The sequence below is a fragment of the Neofelis nebulosa genome, chromosome 3 (assembly GCF_028018385.1).
Source record: "Neofelis nebulosa isolate mNeoNeb1 chromosome 3, mNeoNeb1.pri, whole genome shotgun sequence".
NCBI classification, from domain to species: domain Eukaryota; kingdom Metazoa; phylum Chordata; class Mammalia; order Carnivora; family Felidae; genus Neofelis; species Neofelis nebulosa.
Genome location: NC_080784.1, coordinates 121,225,086 through 121,245,125, shown reverse-complemented (window position 1 = coordinate 121,245,125; position 20,040 = coordinate 121,225,086). Strand labels below are relative to the sequence as shown.

At 40.4% G+C, this 20,040-nt stretch overlaps 1 protein-coding gene across 2 annotated transcripts in view; it reads left to right on the top strand.

Annotated features, from left to right (window-relative positions):
• The first annotated feature begins 11,350 nt into the window (after positions 1 to 11,350).
• NFKB1 (nuclear factor kappa B subunit 1) overlaps positions 11,351 to 20,040 on the top strand; it is a 117,802-nt gene continuing 109,112 nt past the window's right edge. For both annotated transcript variants that reach the window (XM_058721795.1, XM_058721794.1), the window contains exon 1: positions 11,351 to 11,484. The gene's annotated coding sequence lies outside the window, so the exon portion shown is untranslated. The remainder of the gene's footprint in view (positions 11,485 to 20,040) is intronic.

Sequence of the window (20,040 nt, the reverse complement as noted above, 5' to 3'; positions counted from 1 at the left end):
AGGACATGAGGGAGTGAACCATAAAGATCATTTCGAGCATGGAAGACAGCATATACATAAGGTCTGGGGTCAGTGTGGGGAGTATGCTTAGTGTGTTCAAGGAGCAACAATGACATCTTTCCTGGGACAGACAAAGCCACCAGCAGAGTGGTAGGAGATGAAATCAGAGTCATTAAACAACCACATTATGAAGAGCCTTTTTAGATCATTGTAAGGACTTTGGTATTGTTCTGAGTGATTGAGGAAGTCATTGGAAGATTTTGAACTGAGAAGTTACTTGATCTGACCAGGTGGATGAAATGTTTAGAAATGATTTAGGTTCAAAACCCCCAAAATTATTCTTCCATGGACTAATGTAATCTTGTACTTATGAGACTTTGTACTGATCTAGTTTGTTATAAGAATAGAATTTAAGAGGGAGTAGATAACACACATGTCTTTTAGGGTAGATTCTCTTCCCTATTTATAATCTCCATCTAACAGGCTTTTAAAAGGAACTGGATTACAGAATATTTAAGGTCACACTTAAATAATGATGCTTCCAAGAATTATACCATTCTATGCCCAATAGCTTCTCCTTGTCTCTGTCAGGATTAGTTAATTAGCTAAGAAGGGGTCTGTGTGTACCACTAAAAACTGACCAGTTAAATTCTTTTTTTATAATAGTGACTTTGGATTTACATTATGTTCTAGATACTCTGGATTTGCTCCTCCAGATCCACTCTCTATGTCTCTCCATACTGCTTTGTATCTCTGGCTTCCATTTGGGTCCTCTTAATGGGAAACACTAGAGATGTGACTTAGGGAGAGAGGTTGAGTAGTATCTTCTATGGGCTCCTTCCCTGCCATGTGGTGAGCTGTCCGTGGCCCTTTTCTCCAGTGAAGTGCCCAGCTCTTTTCTAAAACCCTTTTCTTACAGCTACGAGCCCTTTCCTGGTGCTAGGTAACCATTCTCTCTCCTTGATCTTGAAAGCCTAGTAGTGGTAAAGTCTCCCTGTTCTTGTTATCCCTGGGGTGCTTTACCATCCCTCATTGGTTTCCCTTAACTTTGTCCCACCTCTGTCAATAATTCCTTCATAAAATTCTCCTTAATGACTCTGTTAAGGTGCCATTTGTTTTCTGTCCACACTCAGACTGACACACAGAGTAAGTTCAATCAGTTATATTTACCAACTTGGGTTTTCTTTTTATAAGCTTTACTTTTTTTAATATTATGATGTCATATTTGAAAGTTTTACATTTCTCATATTAAAAAATAAATACAGACTCAACAATGATTTATTCAGTATAATACAATTCAATACAATGAGCTAAATGCAATGCCCTATGTACTAAAGAGGCAAATAAGAGAAGGATCTTAGGCAATTTTAGAGGTTGGTAAAGACTCCACTGAGAAGGTCAGCAGGACTTGGCCACCTCACTACTCCTTTCAACTCAGGAACTGTGGGTCTCACTGCATGACAACCTCAAGATAACCAGGGTTAGCTGCTCCCACAGTGTCAGTCCAAACTTTCTTCAGGGCTCCCTTGCTTCAGCAGAGCTAATGGCATCTGCCTGCAACTGTGTGGGCATGCACACACACGCACACACACTTACACTCAGAGAAGTTTGGCTGTAAGGATTATGTACGTGCTGTTAAAACAATTTGTTTACACGAAATGACTAATTTTAAAGCATACTGAATTGAAAGTTTTAAAAAACTGTTGAAACAGGGAAATGGTCAATAGATAAGCAGCATTGTTTGAATTTGCACTTTAACAAGTCCTGATGATGCTTTCTATAAAAGTCTTGCTACCAATATGATGAATGGAGATCTATCATAATGGATACTATTATTACAATGAGTTCTGCCAGATTTCTATGAAATCATGACTTATGAATAGCTTTGACATCTAGATATGGAAACTTTCAGGATATAGAAGCATCCTTCATAAAAAAAAATAGAATACTCATTAGCCAGTCTGATTTTATGCAAATCAATTTTGTTGGTTTCATGTAGCCTCAGCACTCCCCCTAGTTCACTGGGGACTGAGGTGTTCTGGACAAAGCGCTTTCTGTACTAGACTCTTCTGCACCAGAATAGTCCTGCGCAAACTCGGATGAGTTGGTTTTCTAGCTCTGTCTCTTCATGCAAATCGATAGAGGATATCTGTTGTAGGATGAGTTGTGTCCGGACCAAAATGCACATGCTGAATTCTGAACCCACAACAGCTCAAAATGTCACTATATTTGGAGACATAGTCTTTAAAGAACTAATTAAGTTAAAATGAGGTTATTGGAGTAGTCCCTAATCCACTATGACTGGTATCCTTATAAAAAAAAAAGAGAGAGAGAGAGAGATTGGGACACAGATCACTGAGGGACCCATGTGAAGACACAGGGAGAAGACAGTTGTCTACAAGCCAAGGAAAGAAACTTTGGAAAGTATTAACAAAGCTGACACCTTGTTCTTGGACTCATAGCCTACAGAATGATGAGAAAAATTAATTACCACTCAGCCTGTGATATTTTATTATGGCAGCCCTAACAAACTACTATACTCCTTAATAGCTATTCTTGGTTTTAGTTTAGTGCGTTTCAGCTGGTGATTAGGGTCTAACCTCCTCTTAAGCTTCTCTTCTCTTCACTCCCCTCAACACTTGTCACACAGGAAGATTTGTTCCCACCCTCCAATCCCTTCACCTAAACTGTGACCTCCACACATCCCACTTCTCTTTTCTTCTGGCACCTTGCCCCCTTCATTGATCCTCTTTTTCTTATTAACTCTACTAACTCACTAAACTATCTTTCAACCCTTCCAAACTTCCTTTAACCCTGGCACTCCATAAATGTTAGTCAAATAAACGAAGAATCACACTAATTTCTCTTTCTTTCCTTCTTCTCGCTCCAAAATCTGTGAGATTCTTTTGCATTTACTGCCTTCTCCTCTCCATTTCCCACTCACTTTTCACCCCCTACAATCTGGTTCTTGGCTCTTATCATTATAATGAAACGATTCCATAAAGTAACCTAAGACCACAGCCACTGCTATTAGCACCTAATAGCACCTATTAGCACCTTTTGAGAATAAACTTTCCTTTTCTTTCAAACAGAGTGAGCAGGGTGAGCAGAATACAGACTGGTTTCTTTCCTTAGCTACACAACCATCTCATATAGCTATGCTCGGAATTTCATAATTTCCAAATTCAGTTATCTTATCTCATCCTCACTTTTCAGAACTGACTTCAGTATTTGACACTATTGAGCACTCTGATCCTGGAAGCTCTCTCTTCTCTGGTTTTCCAGGCCTGTCTTCCTGCTTTTGATGGCACCTTAGGCATCCTTAAGCATCTCCTGCCCCCACCCCTCCCAGGGTGTGCTCCCTGGCGTGTATGTGAGCTAGCTGTCGTGCTCTCTCTCTCTCTCTCTCTCTCTCTCTCTCTCTGTCTCTGTCTCTCTCTGTCTCTGTCTCTCTCTCTCTCTCTCTCTCTCTCACACACACACACACACACACACACACACACACATACACACACACTCATCAATCCCAGAAATAATTAGTCCTCAAATTTCTGTCTTTGGTCTTCTCTTCCAACTCTCTTTGGTCACTAACATTTTAGAAATACTCTCATGACAACCACCACATCTCTGCAGTTCTCTCTTGACTTAGGGCCCCAATTCTATGTCTCTCTGAGTCAGGCTTGAATTTCCATTTGAGCATTAGTCACTTTCACATGGAGATTTCACTGGGTGTATCATACTTAACATATCTAAAACTGAATGTCTCCTATTCCCATAGATTCTTTCCAGGTGTGATGTTACTATTCCAATCACCCAGACTAAAAAAACTCAGGGCTGACTCTCCCTCTCCCTCTCACTTGAACTGCACATATAATCTGTAAACATGTCCTATTGGTCCTATCTTATAAAAATCTCTTAAATTCTTCGCCTTTTCACTTTATTCGATAAATAGTGTAGAGGTTAAGATCATGGGCTGGAGGCAAATCAACTGGATTCAAATCCAGGCTCCCCTGCCACATACTAGTTATGGAACCTTAGAACAGTTTTATTTGACTTCTCATCTGTAAAAATAGAAATAATAACAACCTATCTTATATGATTGTTTGAGAATTAAATAAGTTAATGTGTGTGTAGCAATTCTTAATTAGTTGCTCACTCAACTTGGTTCCTCTTTCTAAACACCCAGCCAAACTGCATGTCCTGGGTCCCTCACAGCTAAGTGGGGCCATGGAATGTGAGCAGAAGTATTGTGTCACTTTCAGTTAAAGGTGGTTAGGGGCGCCTGGGTGGCTCAGTCGGTTGGGCATCTGACTTCGGCTCAGGTCATGATCTCACGGTTCGTGACTTCGAGCCCCGCATCGGGCTCTGGGCTGACAGCTCAGAGCCTGGAGCCTGTTTCGGATTCTGTGTCTCCCTCTCTCTCTGACCCTCCCCTGCTCATGCTCTGTCTCTCTCTGTCTCAAAAATAAATAAATGTTAAAAAAAAAAATTAAAAAAAAATAAATAAATAAAGGTGGTTAAAGACCTACATTTCCTATGCTCTCTCTTCTCTTTTTGAGGCAACATTGGAAGCAACACGTAACAGTGGTGAAGTCAGATGATGGAAAAGTTCTGAATCTCTGGAGAAGAGCTGCCCAGGTGAGACACCCAACCACAAGCTTCTTGCAGTGAATTTTGTGTGGAAGAGAAGTAAACTTTAAAACTTTTATTGTGTTAAGTCACTGAAATTTAGGGATTTTTTTAAATAGCTGCTAGTATTATTTATTCCAAACATCATACAAGTACACTGGAAACAATGTCACAAATACTAAGTACTCAATAAATGATAGAGATTACTATTTCTACTACCACTATATTAGCTTGAGTCCAAATCATCTTTCACTTAGATTATAAAAAGATCACATAAAATGTCAGCTCTTTCTGGCCTGAGTAGTTCACTTATTTAGGACATACTTTGCTATAAAAGTCTTTTTTTTTGAAGGCTTTGTTTTGCCCAGTTATATGGTTGGTAAATTCCAGACGGATTATTGTCTAGAAGCAGCAAAAGATTATTATTTTGTGATCTCTATAAAGAGGACAACAATAGATATTCCATTCCTTCTTTACTGCCTCAAGGACAAATGTAAATGATGCCAGGAGTTTCAGACCTTCACAAATTGCAACTTCTTTCCCTCCACCTGCATCTCAGCCCCCTGCATGTAGATGTCACGTTGACTTAAGTTCAAATCCTGGCTGTCCCACATCCTCTCCTTCTTCCTGAGTCTCCCCATGTATAGGATATGCTTTCATGGCCAATTCTTTGGTGAAACAATATGTACTTCCCCTGTTTCCATCAGGCCCTTAGTTTACCTTTTTTTAAGAATAGTCTTTTTGAACATTTCTTTATTATGTATGGAACATATTTTAAGTGCTCTGAATGTGCTTTAGAGAATTGATAGACAAAAAAGGTCAGCAGATCGGTGTCTGGGAACAAATCTAGATTTTTTTAATATTAATTATTACAATACGCAATTCTCTTTTAGGAAGTGAGAGTCTTTTTTTTTTTTTTTACAAACTGTGTTTTAAATTCAGACTTCATGCCTTTAAATCTCACCCTCTCCCCAATCTGTTTTTTTTTCATCAATTCACCATCATATCTTTTTTTCATATTTTTTAATTTAAAAACATTATTTGAGAGAGAGAGAGAGAGAGAGAGAGAGAGAGAGAGAGAGAGAGGAAAAGCTTGGGAGAGGGGTAGAAGGAGAGAGAGAAGGAGAAAGAAAGAACCCCAGTCCAGCACAGGGCTCAATCCTATGAACCATAAGATCATGACCTCAGCCAAAATCAAGAGTTAGACGTTCAACCGACTGAGCCACCCAGGCACCCCCACCATCATATCTTATCCACTATTCCAACATCCACTAAATGCTACCTTCTTCATCAAGTTTTTCCTCTGAAAAAAAATAGTATTAATAATAACAGCCAACATAAATATGAATTTTCTGAGCATCCAGCATGCATCTCATTTGACCCTTACAATACCAGCATGAGGTGGGTATAATTATCATCCTGTCTTACAGGTGAGGAAAAGGAGGCTTAGAACACTGATGTTCCTTTTCCAGGGTCACACAGCTACTCAGGGCAGCACAAGAGTGAATGATTTTCTGGGAAGGACACAACCAAGCACGGCTTCACATTTGAACGTAGCACCTGACTCCACAGCCCAAGAGTATAATAGCACCAGGCAATACTGCGAGCATCGTGGTATTTCTCCCTACGTACGCCTATGTACTTGACACACCTCCATGAAAACATTCACCATACTTGTCTTATACTATCATTTCAAGCACTCCTTTGCGAACTCTTTGAAGGCAGTTATGGCAGTACATAAATACCCATTGGAACAGATAGAAAAGTTGCTAGTGTCTGTAAGACCAGTGACATTCCTCTTTTAATATTGTAATTTTTAAATGTTATTACTTTTTTAGAATTATGGCACTTTTTTTTTTTAAGTAAACTCTATGGCCCAGCTTGGGGCTTCAACTCATGACTCAGAGATCAAGAGTCACACGCTCTGCCACTGAGTCAGTCAGGCCCCCCAGTGACAGTCTTCTTTTAAATGTATTGCTGTCTCTATTTCAGTGTGTCTTCATTGCCAAGGGAATAAAATTCTGGATTCCTTATATAATCTAAAGAGGAAGATGATTTTCTTTGTCCTCTCAGGTTGGTTTTGCTCTTAGTGAAATAATCCATTGTACAAATTACTTTTGTCCTGGCTATTCCAAACGGGGTCATTCCTCCTTGCTTCACCTTATGAGTAGAGATTGTATCTTCTTTTTGTTTTGTAACCACTTATATAGGGGAATGAGTGTCCCTTCAATAAGACTTGCTAACTGTGCAGGCACAGGACAGAACATGGCAGGCACTTTAATGGTGGTGTAATGAAATACTCCACTATCAGTAGAGAGAGATATTGCAAGGGTGAGTGTAAGCCCACTGTATGTCAGCAGTGCAAGTATTTATGCCCTTTAAACCTATAAGAAAATTAATTTCAGGTCTTTTTTCTTAGGATAAATGTTTATGTTTGCACAGGATTTACATTCTTAGTCTCCCCCTTTGTCTTTAGAACTTTGTGAGGTAGAATGGTTTATATTATAATGTAATATATATGTTATTGCTGTGTTTATACATCTTAGTCTGCTAACGTGGGCAGCTATAACAAAATACCACAAACTGGATGGCTTATAAACAACAAAAATATATTTCTCACACATGGGGACACTAGAAGTCCTAGAACAGAGTGCCAGCATGGTCTGGTGAGGACTTTCTTCCAGGTTGCAGACTTTTCATTGTATTCACACATGGCAGAAGGAAGGGGCTAGGTCTCTGTAGTGTCTCTGTCTTTATCAACAACATCCAGAAGAATTTAATAATTTCTTCAGTTGTGATATATTTTTTAATATCCCTGAATGAATTGAAGAATAGGAAGTGGGGAGTCTAGCTTTTGTGGTGCTAAAGCTGTGTATTTGCTTTAGGAATCGGTTTATGGATGCCAAAGCATCTGCTTCTGGCACAACTTGTTCTGCAAGTCATTATAATAGCTTTCAAATAATTTGTTGATTTTTTTTTTTTTTTTGGCTGGGGTGTGTCTTGTCTGACTGACAAAGCTGTCACTGGTCAATTGATGGCCTTTTTGTGCCTCTGTTGACATGGAGGAGCGTGTGTACTCCTCAATGTCTTCCCCATCAAAGTGATAGTCACTGGATGATGTACAGTCTCAATAGGTAGAAAAATTGTCCATGCTGTTAAGTTATTTCTGGGCTGTTCACCAGGGTATTAAAGGATCTGACAAAGGATACGAATCAACAGCCAGATGAAGAGATACAGAGGCCAAGGAATGGGGAAAGGGAAAGAGCTCCCATGCCCTCTCCAGGCACGCCATTCTTCTCCCACCAACCTGGAGCCCCTGGAGTCCCTTGGAAGGGCACTCATCTAATCACGAGAACTATTCGCCTCCCCAAGGCCCCACCTCCTAATACCATTACTTTGGGGATTAGGATTTCAACATAAGAACATTCAAACTTTTGGACTATAGCAATACGACACATAAATGTAAAACATTATATAAAGCTCTTATACGGCACTATTTATAATATAAGCCATAAATGTTATGCTTGCTGTACAGGTGGAGAAACTGAAGTTCATGCAAACTATTACTTGGCAAAAGTTGTATAGATAATTCAAGGCAAGCCGAGGACTCCACCTCAAGTCTGATTTCAAGTCTAGTGAAACCTTTCCATTTCATCTTGGCTCCCATAACCCAGAGCTGTGATTTGGATGTTTCTAAGCATGTTGAGGTAGCTTCCTGACCTGAAGAAAGTTATACCCTTTATAGAAATATAATTAATACCTGTTGTATCACCAAGGTGGGTCTTAAGAGCTTGCAAGACTCAGACATACAGATCTGCATTTGTGAATTCCCTTCACACACTGTATAATTTCTCATTGCCAGTGCACACACTATACAGATCTCAACTTCAAAATTCTCTGGACACCAACATTTCCAATACTCAGCTTCATGAGAAGGGAAATTCATGTGATTTCAAAGACTTAATGACAAACACAGTACAACTTGCCCTTGCCAACAATTTTTATGTGTGAAATTCCACATTTAGGCATTTCTTCTTTGTAGCCTAACAATGGCAAATGCCCTCTGACACCTTAGGGTAGATGAATTTGTAAGAAACATTCCTTAAAGCAGGTATGTACAGGATGTAAAGAAAGTGTTGAGAAACAAAGCAGGGATATAGGAAGATTAACCGTTGAGCCAAAAAAGAGCAAACTGGGAGATTTACAGTTTTGCTTACTGTAATGCACTGATTTGTGTCCCCCTAAAAGATAATGTTGAAGTCCTAACCCCAGGTACTTATGAACACAACCTTATTTGGGCATAGGGTCTTTACTAGTGTAATCAAGTTAAGATGAAGTCATATTGGATTGGGGTGAGCTCTAAATTCGATGACTGGTGTCTGGATAAGAGAAAGGAGAAAAAGATTTGGATATAAAGACACAGAGGAGACACAGAGAAGAAGGCCATGTGAAGACAGAGATAGATATGGGGGTGATGCCGCTAAAAGCCAAGGAATGCTAAGGATTGTGGGAGGCTCCGGAAGCTAGCAAGAGGCAAAGAAAGATTCTTCCCTAGAGCCTTCAAAGGGAGCATGTCAATAACTTGATCTCTGACTTCTGGCCTCCAGAACTGTAAGAGAATAATTTTCCATTATTTTAAACTACCCAGTTTGTGGGTACAGTTTGTTACAGCAGCCTCAGGAAACTAATATACCTGCTTAACACCTCATCCTCTATTTCCAGTGTATTCTGTGACAAAATTTCAAATTTGATCTTTGATTTAATCCTTTTCAATTAAATAATGCTCTTTAATTTTTGTTCTGATACGTCATCCTGGCTGTCCCCTTCTTTTCTTGCCCCCTTGGCTCTGCTCTTCTAACAAGCCTGCCTATACATTCTTTTATCAATGGGCTACCCTCCTCCTCCCCCACAGCGCACACCCCTACACCAAGAGTGTGAATGCTCCTATCTGCCCCCTACAAGAAAACTACTCCCCTAACACTTTATTGTTTTCATGAGGTTTGCACTCTTTTTACTCAGTGGCAAAAATCATTTTACATTACACTAAATATCAACCTACTAAAATATAATATTGGCACAATTTCTAATAATGTCTTAAAAATAATAACATGGAGTTTCTTAAAAGTCATTGTCTTTAGTCTTTACAAATTCCCCGGATTCCAGTTGTTCAAACAACCTGTGGGAGCTAAATGAAATCGCTTGAAGGTAGATTGTTGGATGATCCCAGAGGCACTGTACAGACTCACCCCAAAGCCAATCACAGGGATCTCTACTCCTTTGCCAAACACTCTACCGAGAACATTCTTATAGCCTTGGGGAGGGAAGGGAGGGAGGAAAGGGGGCTGGGAGTGGGCGTGAAAACAATGGCCAACTTGCAAGGGCAATCAAATGCCCTAGCAACACTGCCTGGTGATTGCGTGATTACTAAGGTTTTAAAGTTAAATTTACGCAGTTGTCACTAGCTCAGTGGTGACTCCCCAGCCCTTGCCTAGCCCAGTGCATGGCTCGTAAAATCCAAAAGCTAGCGAATGGTGGTCACAGCGGGGCCTAAGGGTTCTAGTAGTGGTCCCTCCAGAAAAAAAGAGAACAACTCTCTTCCCCCGGGGAACAATATTTCGTGATGAGCTGTGAACCAAAACTATTGCTACCACCATCGCTATAATTCTATCCACGGTAATTATCATAAAGGCCTGAGGACACCCTGCAGATGAAAGTTCTGAATAACTGTCATGACCAGGAGATTGAAGACCTCACCAAAAACCAGGTGTTCAGAATCCACTGGACGGAAGTCAGTTATGACATCGCAATCCCAGTTTACTCTGTGAAGCGATTTCAGTGGATATGAGACAACTCAAAAGGAATACATAGATGGGATTTATTTTTATACACAGCGTGCTTGGCTCCAGGCCGCCCCATCATCCCCTCCAGATGCTTGGGCCTGTCCTTAGGGGCTCTGGACCGCCAGACTCCAACGGCCTCGCAGCGGCCGCCGCCGCCTCCGCGCCGCCTGCTTCCCGGGACAATTCGGCCCCGCAGTCTCTTCCAGGGGGCGTCCCGGTCGGCTGTAGTCCTCGGGGCTTCGTGAGCGCCCGCCCGGGAGCGGGAGCCCCGCAGGGCACCCTGGCGTCCGGGCTGCCGAACGCGCGCCCCTAGTCTTGCGCCCCGTAGCGGCCCCGAGGGGCGGGAGCCGAGCTGGGCGGCGAGGCCGGGCCGGGGGCGCACGGCGCCCCCAGAAGTGCGGGCTTCCCCCACCCCCGGCGGCGACCCCACCTCCCGCCCCCGCTGCGTGCGCGCGGGTGTCCGTCTGTCTGTCTTCTCTCTCGACGTCAGTGGGAATTTCCAGCCAGGAAGTGAGAGAGTGAGCGAGAGAGAAAGAGAGAGAAGTGCACCAGCGAGCCGGGGCAGGAAGAGGAGGTTTCGCCACCGGAGCGGCCCGGCGACGCGCTGACAGCTTCCCCTGCCCTTCCCGTCGATCGGGCCTCTCGCCGCCGCCGCCGCCGCCGCCGCCGCCGCCGCCGCCGCCGCCCTCGGCCTGCGCCCCGCCGCCGGCCCCGCTCCGAGAGCCCCAGCGCAGCCCAGGCCGGAGCCGCCGCGGCCGGGAAGGCGGCACCGCCGCGGCCCGGCCACCGCGCGCCCTGCGCTTGCCTCCGCCCGCGCTGCGGACATGGCGCGGCGCTGACTGTGGCCCGGCCCGGCGAGACCGCGCGCCCGCTCGCCCGGACCCGACCCGCCCCGCACGGGACCCGCTCCGGCCCCGGCCGGCCGCCGCCTCTTCCTTCCCCAGCCCGCAGGCCCTCGCCTCCCGGGAGGGGAGCCCACAGGCGCAGGGAGGCCGAGCGCGGACTCGCCACCAGGGTAAGCCGAACTCGGGCAAGTGGGGGCCACGCCGGGGACGTGTGGCCCGAGTCCCGCCACCTACCCGCCCCGCACCCCCTAGACCTGCTCAGACTTCCTCATTCCTGCGCTAACCGCTGGGCTAGACCGGACGCAGGACCAGGTTGACAGGAGTTGAGAGGCACATGGGATTGGCGACAGGGGCGAAAGGCACATCTGGACTTCGCAGGGGCCGGCTGGCCAGAGGGCCGCGGCTGCCCGGGCCGCCCTGTCTCCCCGCGTCCCAGCGCCGGGAGGGAACGGGAAGCAGGGGGGAACTCTTGCAAACTTTTTTAAAATCATCACCCCCACCCCTACCCCCTCCTTGGCGGGTGGCTTGGGGGTTGAGGTGCGCTTTGGAGAGGGGAAGGTGGTTGGTGCAGTGCTGAACCAGATTTCACCTAAGGGCGGTCCATGAAATGAAAGCAGAAGTGTATGTCAGTACTCTTGACTGGGAAAGCCCTCCCCAGCACCCCCCCGCCCTCAATTGAATAAAACAGCCTTATTCCTTCATCCCCTACTTCAAAAAGAAGCCTCTGCTTCACACGCACACCCCAACCAGGACATAATATATTCACCTACTATAGGATCTGTACCTTACTTTTCAAAAAATAAGGAGGCCCTGGTACTGACCCTACAGGGCCTGGCATCCGAAAAAAGAAATTACCTACTTAGAGCACTTTTTAGACACCGATTATGTAAAACAGTTGGACATCGGCACCGGAGCACCGGGTGTCGTGCATGACCTCCAAAACAAAAATGATGATATAAACAAAGCCTATCCTAAACACAAGTTTTCCTATAGTCTTTACAAATAGATACCAATGGAGATGTTTGCCCTGATTTATTGGTCTGTAGTGAAACCTAAATGGGACTTGATGACACAGTATTTGATTATCAAGATTTAAGACATTTTCATGGACTTTGTTAAGTAGGGAGTTTCAGCACTGCAGCTTATTAAATAACTATATTTAACTTAAAGATATTGTTATAAAGCCCATAATCTGAGAAAATGACTATAGTATTACTAAAACATTTAATAACTCTGGCATACAAATGTTCTGTCAACTGGTGATCTTTGGTAGACCCTGAAGCTTGGGATTAAGATGTTCAGTGCTTATTTTTTTATAGCAAAGCATCTCAATTGAATATTCTTGAGTAATTTAAATTGCATAGTGTTTGTTAAAACTAAAAGGGAATCTTGATTAAAATAAAGTTCTTAGCTGAAGTATGTTGTTTTCCTAATTTTAATATTATGCTTTCTAGAGGTGAATCCTTTTACTGTTTGATGCAGTAATGAAATTATGTAAATAATTTGAAGCAAAGTCTTTTTTGAGCTTATGAACTTGGGAATACAGGAAATACAAAGATTTGTTTCCTGTAGCATTTTACATTTATCGTGTAATTAAATTGCTAAGGGGAGCTAAACATGTATCATAAAAGGAAACATGAAATCTCCTGAAACTATTCATCCATATTAATATACCTGCAACTCCTCAATGCCCTCTGGAGCTTGTTTAGATAAAATGTCTTCCTGGGCCACAGCCTACTGGACAAATGTGAACACAAAGAAAGGCTCATTATGTGTAGATTTAATGCTGGCACTGAAATACTGCTTGCTGTGAATAGTAAATCACTTCTAATGTGTTTGAAAGACTTTTTAAAGGAAATGCTATAATCCAATTAGGGCTTGGTGGGTTTGAAAATTAGGGTTTGAAAATCTGTTGTCTTTGTTTTCAAATTTCAGTTTGATCTAATGTTCAGCAGTTGTCATTCATATGGGCTGAATAAACACCCTGTTTTTCAAATCGAGTTAGTAAATACTGGAGTATGTATACAAAAATAGTCCTTCCCCTTTGTAAGCACTGCTTTGATCTTTGTACTTCCTTCTTACTTCTGCCTCTTAAGCCCATCTGTGATGACTGAGTTGCCGATGGTAAACGCTCAGTCTGAAATACGCAGAATTTTAGGTTTAGTGATCATATTTCTCGTATTTCTCTTGTCATGTTCCTTGGAACAAACTGAGGCTGGTTTAAGAAACTGGTATTTAGGCAGGTTGTTTTTACTACTGCTTTCAAACTTTCAGATAATTGATGAAATTACTGCCTTGACTTTCAGGGATGGCTCATTGTGGTAGATAGAAGATCTAGATAAGAAATCACAGGCTGCTGGAATCTTGGACTATCATTCAATCAGCAAGATCTTATTTTTTACCTAATTTATGAGAGGTATTCCCCCTGTTCAGAAGAGGTGAAAGTTCTGGCTTCTGGGGGGAAGTGGTTACTTCATAACCTTCAATTAGTTTGAACTCGGGAGAAGTCAGAACAGTATTGATGTTTTAAAATAATAAGTTTGAAAAATATGAGTTTTGTATGGATTTTTGATAAAGTAGTCAAAATATCATCTTTTTCTTCATCAGAACTTCTTCGTAGAGGTGCTGTTCTGAGCATAGAGATAACTGCAGTATAAAGTGTATCTGGAAATGCAGAATAGTTTAACCAACAGAATAAGCATTCACATTACGCTCTTCAAGACTTCAGATTGAACAGGAGTCACATTAGCAGGAATGGATGTGTTAGAATCAATGGCTATACAAAATTTCTCATAAATTTTCTTTTAGTACGGAGATTGATTGGTTTTCTGTTTATAGTATGAATCATCTATGGTGGCGTGATTGTTCTACGTTGTAAGAACAGAAGAAGGAAGAGAAGGAAAAAAAGAAATTTAGTGTTAGAGGACATTTTGAAACGTTCTCCTCTACGTCTACATTTATGTCTGGTCAGAGCTAATTGACAACTGCTTCTTGGAGACCAGTAGACCACACTGAAGCAATTTATGCTGCTTCCTGAGAATTGATTCTCATTCGCACTCTTGCACCTCCCACAAATAACTGAACTCACCTGTGGTTGTCTCAGAGGTGAGCAGGTAAACCATCAGAAGCATATGCACCCGTATGAATTGACCCTGTCACTCCTTAGAACCCCAACGAGTTGACCCTGTCACTCCTTAGGAGACCTTGAGGATTTTTAAGAACTAGAGGCATTCAGCCTTAGGAAGGAATGTTTGGACTTGTGGCACCGTTCTGCAGGTTAGTTTGGCTCCTTGACCATTGTTTTAAACAATAAAGATTAATATTTGAAACCACATAGTTTGGTAGAGTTAATAGAGTAACATAACTGAGACTCCTGTCTTTGTAATATTTCATTAATGAGTATCTAGTGCCTCACTCTTAAATGAAAAAAAAAAAAAAAAAAGCATTCTTTCCATGATGATAAACTTGCTTTATACTTTTGGTCTCTGCTGTATTAAGAGAGGGTGTTCCTGGGTGCAAATTAATGTCCTGTCTTTCATATTTCAGCTGAGGCTGATAGACCTTCCCTTGAAAATCAGCTAATTGTTTAGAAAATAACTTGTGAAATAGTATTTGATTGCTTCACTACAAATAATTTAAAGCCTAACAGTTTTACACAAAAGTAATAAAAGATGTGATTTGTTCAAGATTATAGAATCCTCAAGAGTAAAGTATGAATGAAAATATTTGTTTAGAGTATTATTCATAAAAATATCGTTGTATTTTAAATTTTAAAAAGAAATCAATTATTCTCCTCATTTTTCTGTAAGAACTAATAGATTTAATTATTAGTAGTACAAGTTTCATCTCCTTTAATTTGTTGCCTATTTTTGCAATTAGAATAACGAAATGGATAGTTTAATTCCCCATTACAGACTGGCTTATTACTTTTTATTTATAGTTCACCATTAGGTCAAAAATCTTATAACCAAGGTTTTATTCTGGCCCATACTTTCAATAGATATTAATAAGTTCAAACTATTTATAGACTCCATTTCTTTAAATGGTGAAAAGAGATTCTGACTGGTGGAGCTTTAAAGAAGAAAGTAAGATTCTGTATGGCTTATTAAGAGGCTAATTATTTTTTTAAAAAGAATCTAAAGGAAAAAATAATAGGCAGGAAAAGAGCTATCTGAAAGAATCAAAATCCTATAGTTCCAGCTGAAAAGAAAACATATCTAATTTATACTGACAAAGGCCTATCCGGCATTCAGCATTGTGCTTGTTGGCACATAGTAGGTAATCCATAACAATTTTTTAGTGAATGAATGACATAAGTTTTATTTTGTTTTGTTCAAAAGTAGGGCAACTGTTTTCTGCAAGGAACAAAAATTGCACTATTTTGCCTTATCTTCTGGGAGGAAAGAACCCCAAAACTAATTCTTGCTTCCTAAAAACTATATTCTTATCTAAGGAGCACTTGAAATTTACTAGAACAAATAATTTGTTAAAAAGTATCCAGTGCCTTCCAAAAGGAAAGCATTTCATTCTGAAAGATGAGTCTATGAACTGGGGGAAAAATGGCTTTTAGTTTCCAAATTTTAAAGGCATTTCTGAAACAAGGTAATAAAGTAATTGAAATGATAAAAGATGCTTATGCATGTAAAAAATGTAACTTTTTGGCTACTCTAGAATTTCTCTGAGCTCCACTGAAACTGTAATTTCAATATTAGTATCTCCAAAAAAAGAAACAATGCTATACACACTGCTTTGTAATCCAGAGATTGTTAAGGCCTATTGAAATTAATCAATTAAAAAGTAAAAAAATGTGTTAAGCTATCGAGAATTAAATACTTACCGCATATAAAAAATTGGGGGTGGGGAAAGTTACTAGCTGGAAAACCTTAAGAATGAGGAGGCAGTTAGCAAGGTTTACTGTATTTTCCACTTTAACACTTTAATGATTTTGCAACACTGTAAAACCCAGGACCTCATTGTGTCAGGGTTTTGATTATTTTTCTCTTGTAGCATTTTCAGAAAACTGTCCTTGAAACTCTAAATCTAATCAGGTATTCTGTATGAGACAGTATTTATGAAACGTACCCTCCAGACTAGGAAAGGGCACAAGGCCAACACTTCACAGTCCTGGTGTCCTGACCCCAGGGAGAGTTAGAACCATTTTATTGGAAATTGCTGATTTCAATCCACTCTGCTTTGCTGCCCACTTAACTCTGGTTTTGACACTGACCTCTCTTTGAACACTTACAAACATACATTCAGGCTTTAAAAATTGATTTTAAAAATTATTTACAAATATATGTATAATCAGTCATTTTTATTGTTGCCAACAAACTAAGGAAGGAAGAAACTGAATGTTTACTTATATAACAAGTGCACTGTAAAGTCATTGTTGAACAAAGTACTCACAGTCTGGGTGCCTGGGTGGCTCAGTTGGTTAAGCGTCTGACTCTTGGCTTCTGCTTAGGTCATGATCTCACAGTTTGTGATTTCAAGCCTTGCATTTGGCTCTGTGCTGACAGCGCAGAGCCTGCTTGGAATTCTCTCTCTCCTCTCTCTCTCTCTCTCTCTCTCTCTCTCTCTCTCTCTCTCTGCCCCTCCCCCACTCACACTGTCTCTGTCTCTCTCAAAATGAATACATACTTTAAAGAAACAAAAGTACTCACAGTGAATAGCAGCAGAGTTTGTTAGCTTAAATAATAAAATAATCCAAGTACTTTTCCTGTAGCTTCCCTGCGAGAAGTCTCTGTGGGAGGGATGAATTCTACTGTGTTGCATTATATAATCGTCTCAGTCTACATCTTCTGGGCATGAAGAGAAGCATAAACAAAAACACAAAACTATAATATTGTCCTCTTCTTTATTAGTCAAAAATCTGTGGACAATTCATACACTCTATACTGGAAAATAAAGCTATGGATTTTTTGTAGGTTTGAGGCTCTTGATGTATGAGTATTTGTAGGTGAGATTTTCTTGTTTGTAAAAAATACAAAACCTGGATAAAGTTAAGCACGCCTCTATAGAAAGTGTTTAGCATTAAAAAAAATTCGATTGCTGTAATAAATGGCAGTCGTTTATAAAAATTATTTGTTACTCATTATTGTTTATCATGTGATTTGGACTGAACATATTACACTGTCTTTCAATGTCGGGACATAACTTTCCCTCCAGAAGTCAGCTTTTATCTCCAGAAATCAATTCTAACATATATCAAGCATGAAAGAAGAAAAATTAAAAGTGATGACAGAGTCCATAGTCAGTCTACCAATTTATTGGTTCTGTGCCCACGCCTGCAATTCAAAGAGTGCAAATAAATTACTTAATTGTCTTAGAAAATATGCCTTCCAAGATAAGAATTTTAGGAATGATGAGAATGACTCTTTTTTTAACGTTAACATGAATTCCTGACTCATGTTTTATTGATACTGGAAGAGTTTCTTTGTCTAGCAGTTCTTAACTTAGGTATAGGTTTATTTTTTAGGATTTAACCATTTATTCATGTTTGATCATTAAGACTTGATTTATAAACTTCAGTGTTTTGTTTTTTTGGTTTTTTTAAACAGGGACTAAGAATGGTAGTGAGGTTGAAGGAAAAGAATCCCTTACAATTTATAGCATCTTGTATAATGCTGTCTAAATAATACAAGCACCTTTATGACTTATAAAGTTAAAATAGGAGGCACCTGGGTAGCTCAGTTGGTTAAGCGTCCAACTCTTGATTTTGGCTCAGGTCACCATCTCACAGTTTGTGAGATTGAGCCCTGCCTCCGGCTCTGCCCTGTCAGCACAGAGCCTGCTTAGGATTCTCTCTCTCCTCCCTCCCTCTCTTCCTTTCTCTCTGCCCCCTCCCTCCTCATTTTCTAAATACATTTTCTAAAATAATGTTAAAATAAAGGTGATGTGGAAGGATAGGAGTATGAATGGTTTTTTATACAGAGGAAATTTAAGGTAGAAAGGAGCATGAAGAAAGTAAAGAATAAAAATTAAATTAAACTTAATGTTTTTAATTCTCTTGGATATTGAGGAAAGTACTTAAGGGAATGCAAAAAAATACTGGTCTATATAAAATTAAAATTTAATATAAAATCTAGACAGTAGAAAGATTACTTTTAAAAATGTATTCACAATGCTAATTTCAAGCCAACCAGGAAGACTGGGAAAATACTTTTTGTTGGAGATAGATTAGCAGGAGCCAAAAACATAGCCAATCTCATACCATAACCATTTATTTTACCTATTTATTATGCTGTTAATACATAGTAAGGGATGTAAGTTAAATACTTAACGTGTGTGTGTGTGTTTAACCTGTGAGTCTTAGAAATTTGGTCAAAATGAAGAATAATGAAAGCATAAGTAAAGTTTAGCAGGAAAGTCCTCTATAAAATTAGGTCCTGAATTTTATTTGTGACTTGAATATGAACAGGATAAATTCTGTGTATCAGGAGGGGAGGGTCATAATGAAAAGAGAGATTGAAAAGAACTTTTCAATAGGCATTTCACTGTGGATTATCCTATTTTTGATTAATTGAAAACAATGGTTATTTCCCCCTTATTCTGAAAAAAATTTTAGAAGTCAGTTGTGATTAAGCAAACCTCAGTACACCTGGGAAATTAAAGTCAAAAGCATGGTATTTAGCAATTAAATGTATTTCCTTGCTTTCGTGCCATAACATGGCATTCGTTTAATAAAATATCTTTATGGTTTCTTCCATGTGTTTACCGAATTTCCCATTTTAGACACCGAACCAAATTTAAACACACCTTAGAACATTTAATATTTCCTGACTATTTTAAAACAGTACCTTAGGAGTCATTGACCCTGATGTTCTTTTTTATGATGGACAGGGAAAGTATCCCATTTCTCTTAGAAAGTCTACTATAATAGCCAAATAGGAATTAGTCCAGGTTGTTGAGAGTAGTTCAGTCCTGTGTTGAAATAGATGGATGATTTGGGAAGCAGTTGTGCTATAATTACTAAATACTTGTTAAACTGAAGGAATCCAGTCATTCAAGGAAACCATAGAAACAATAACTTTATTGCCGAGTCACTTAAGTATATTCACATAGATACCCCCATCAGTATCCCAGTATCAAATCTATCGTCATCCTCACCCACCAAATTGCTACCTTTCCCCCACATTAAGCAATGCACTTGTTAGCCCACTATGGCCCATTCAGTAGGTTCCCATGCCAGAAATCTAGGAACCTATTCTATATGCATACTTATCTTTTCCAATCACCAAGTTCTATTACTTCAGCCTCCTGCTCACCTCCAGAATCCATCCTTTCCTTATTGAATTTCTAGCTTTCATTTTTACGTTGCCTCCTGATTGTCTCCTTCTGTTCCATCTTTCATTCCAACATAAAGGTCAGCTTTCTAAAGTGCAAGTCTGATGATGTCACAATCTTTATGTTTCTGAAATGAATCTCTGTTGTCTTCACAAGCTGATTCCTGCACAGCTCACCTCCCACCCTTGCTCCTCACCCATCCTCTATTTCTCAAATCATCCACATCAATTTTCAGTTCCCTATCCACTGTGTTTTCGCACTTTAAATGTCTCTGCCTGCACCCTCCCTGTGTGAGGAGCGCCCTTCCCTTCCTGGCCAACTAATCAACCTTCAGGCATGGTTCAGTCTTCGCCAATTTTCTCTCTATCCTCTCTATCCATTTTCTCTGATCTCCGCATAATAATGTGCTCTCAGTCCGTGTTCTGACTTCTTATGTTTTC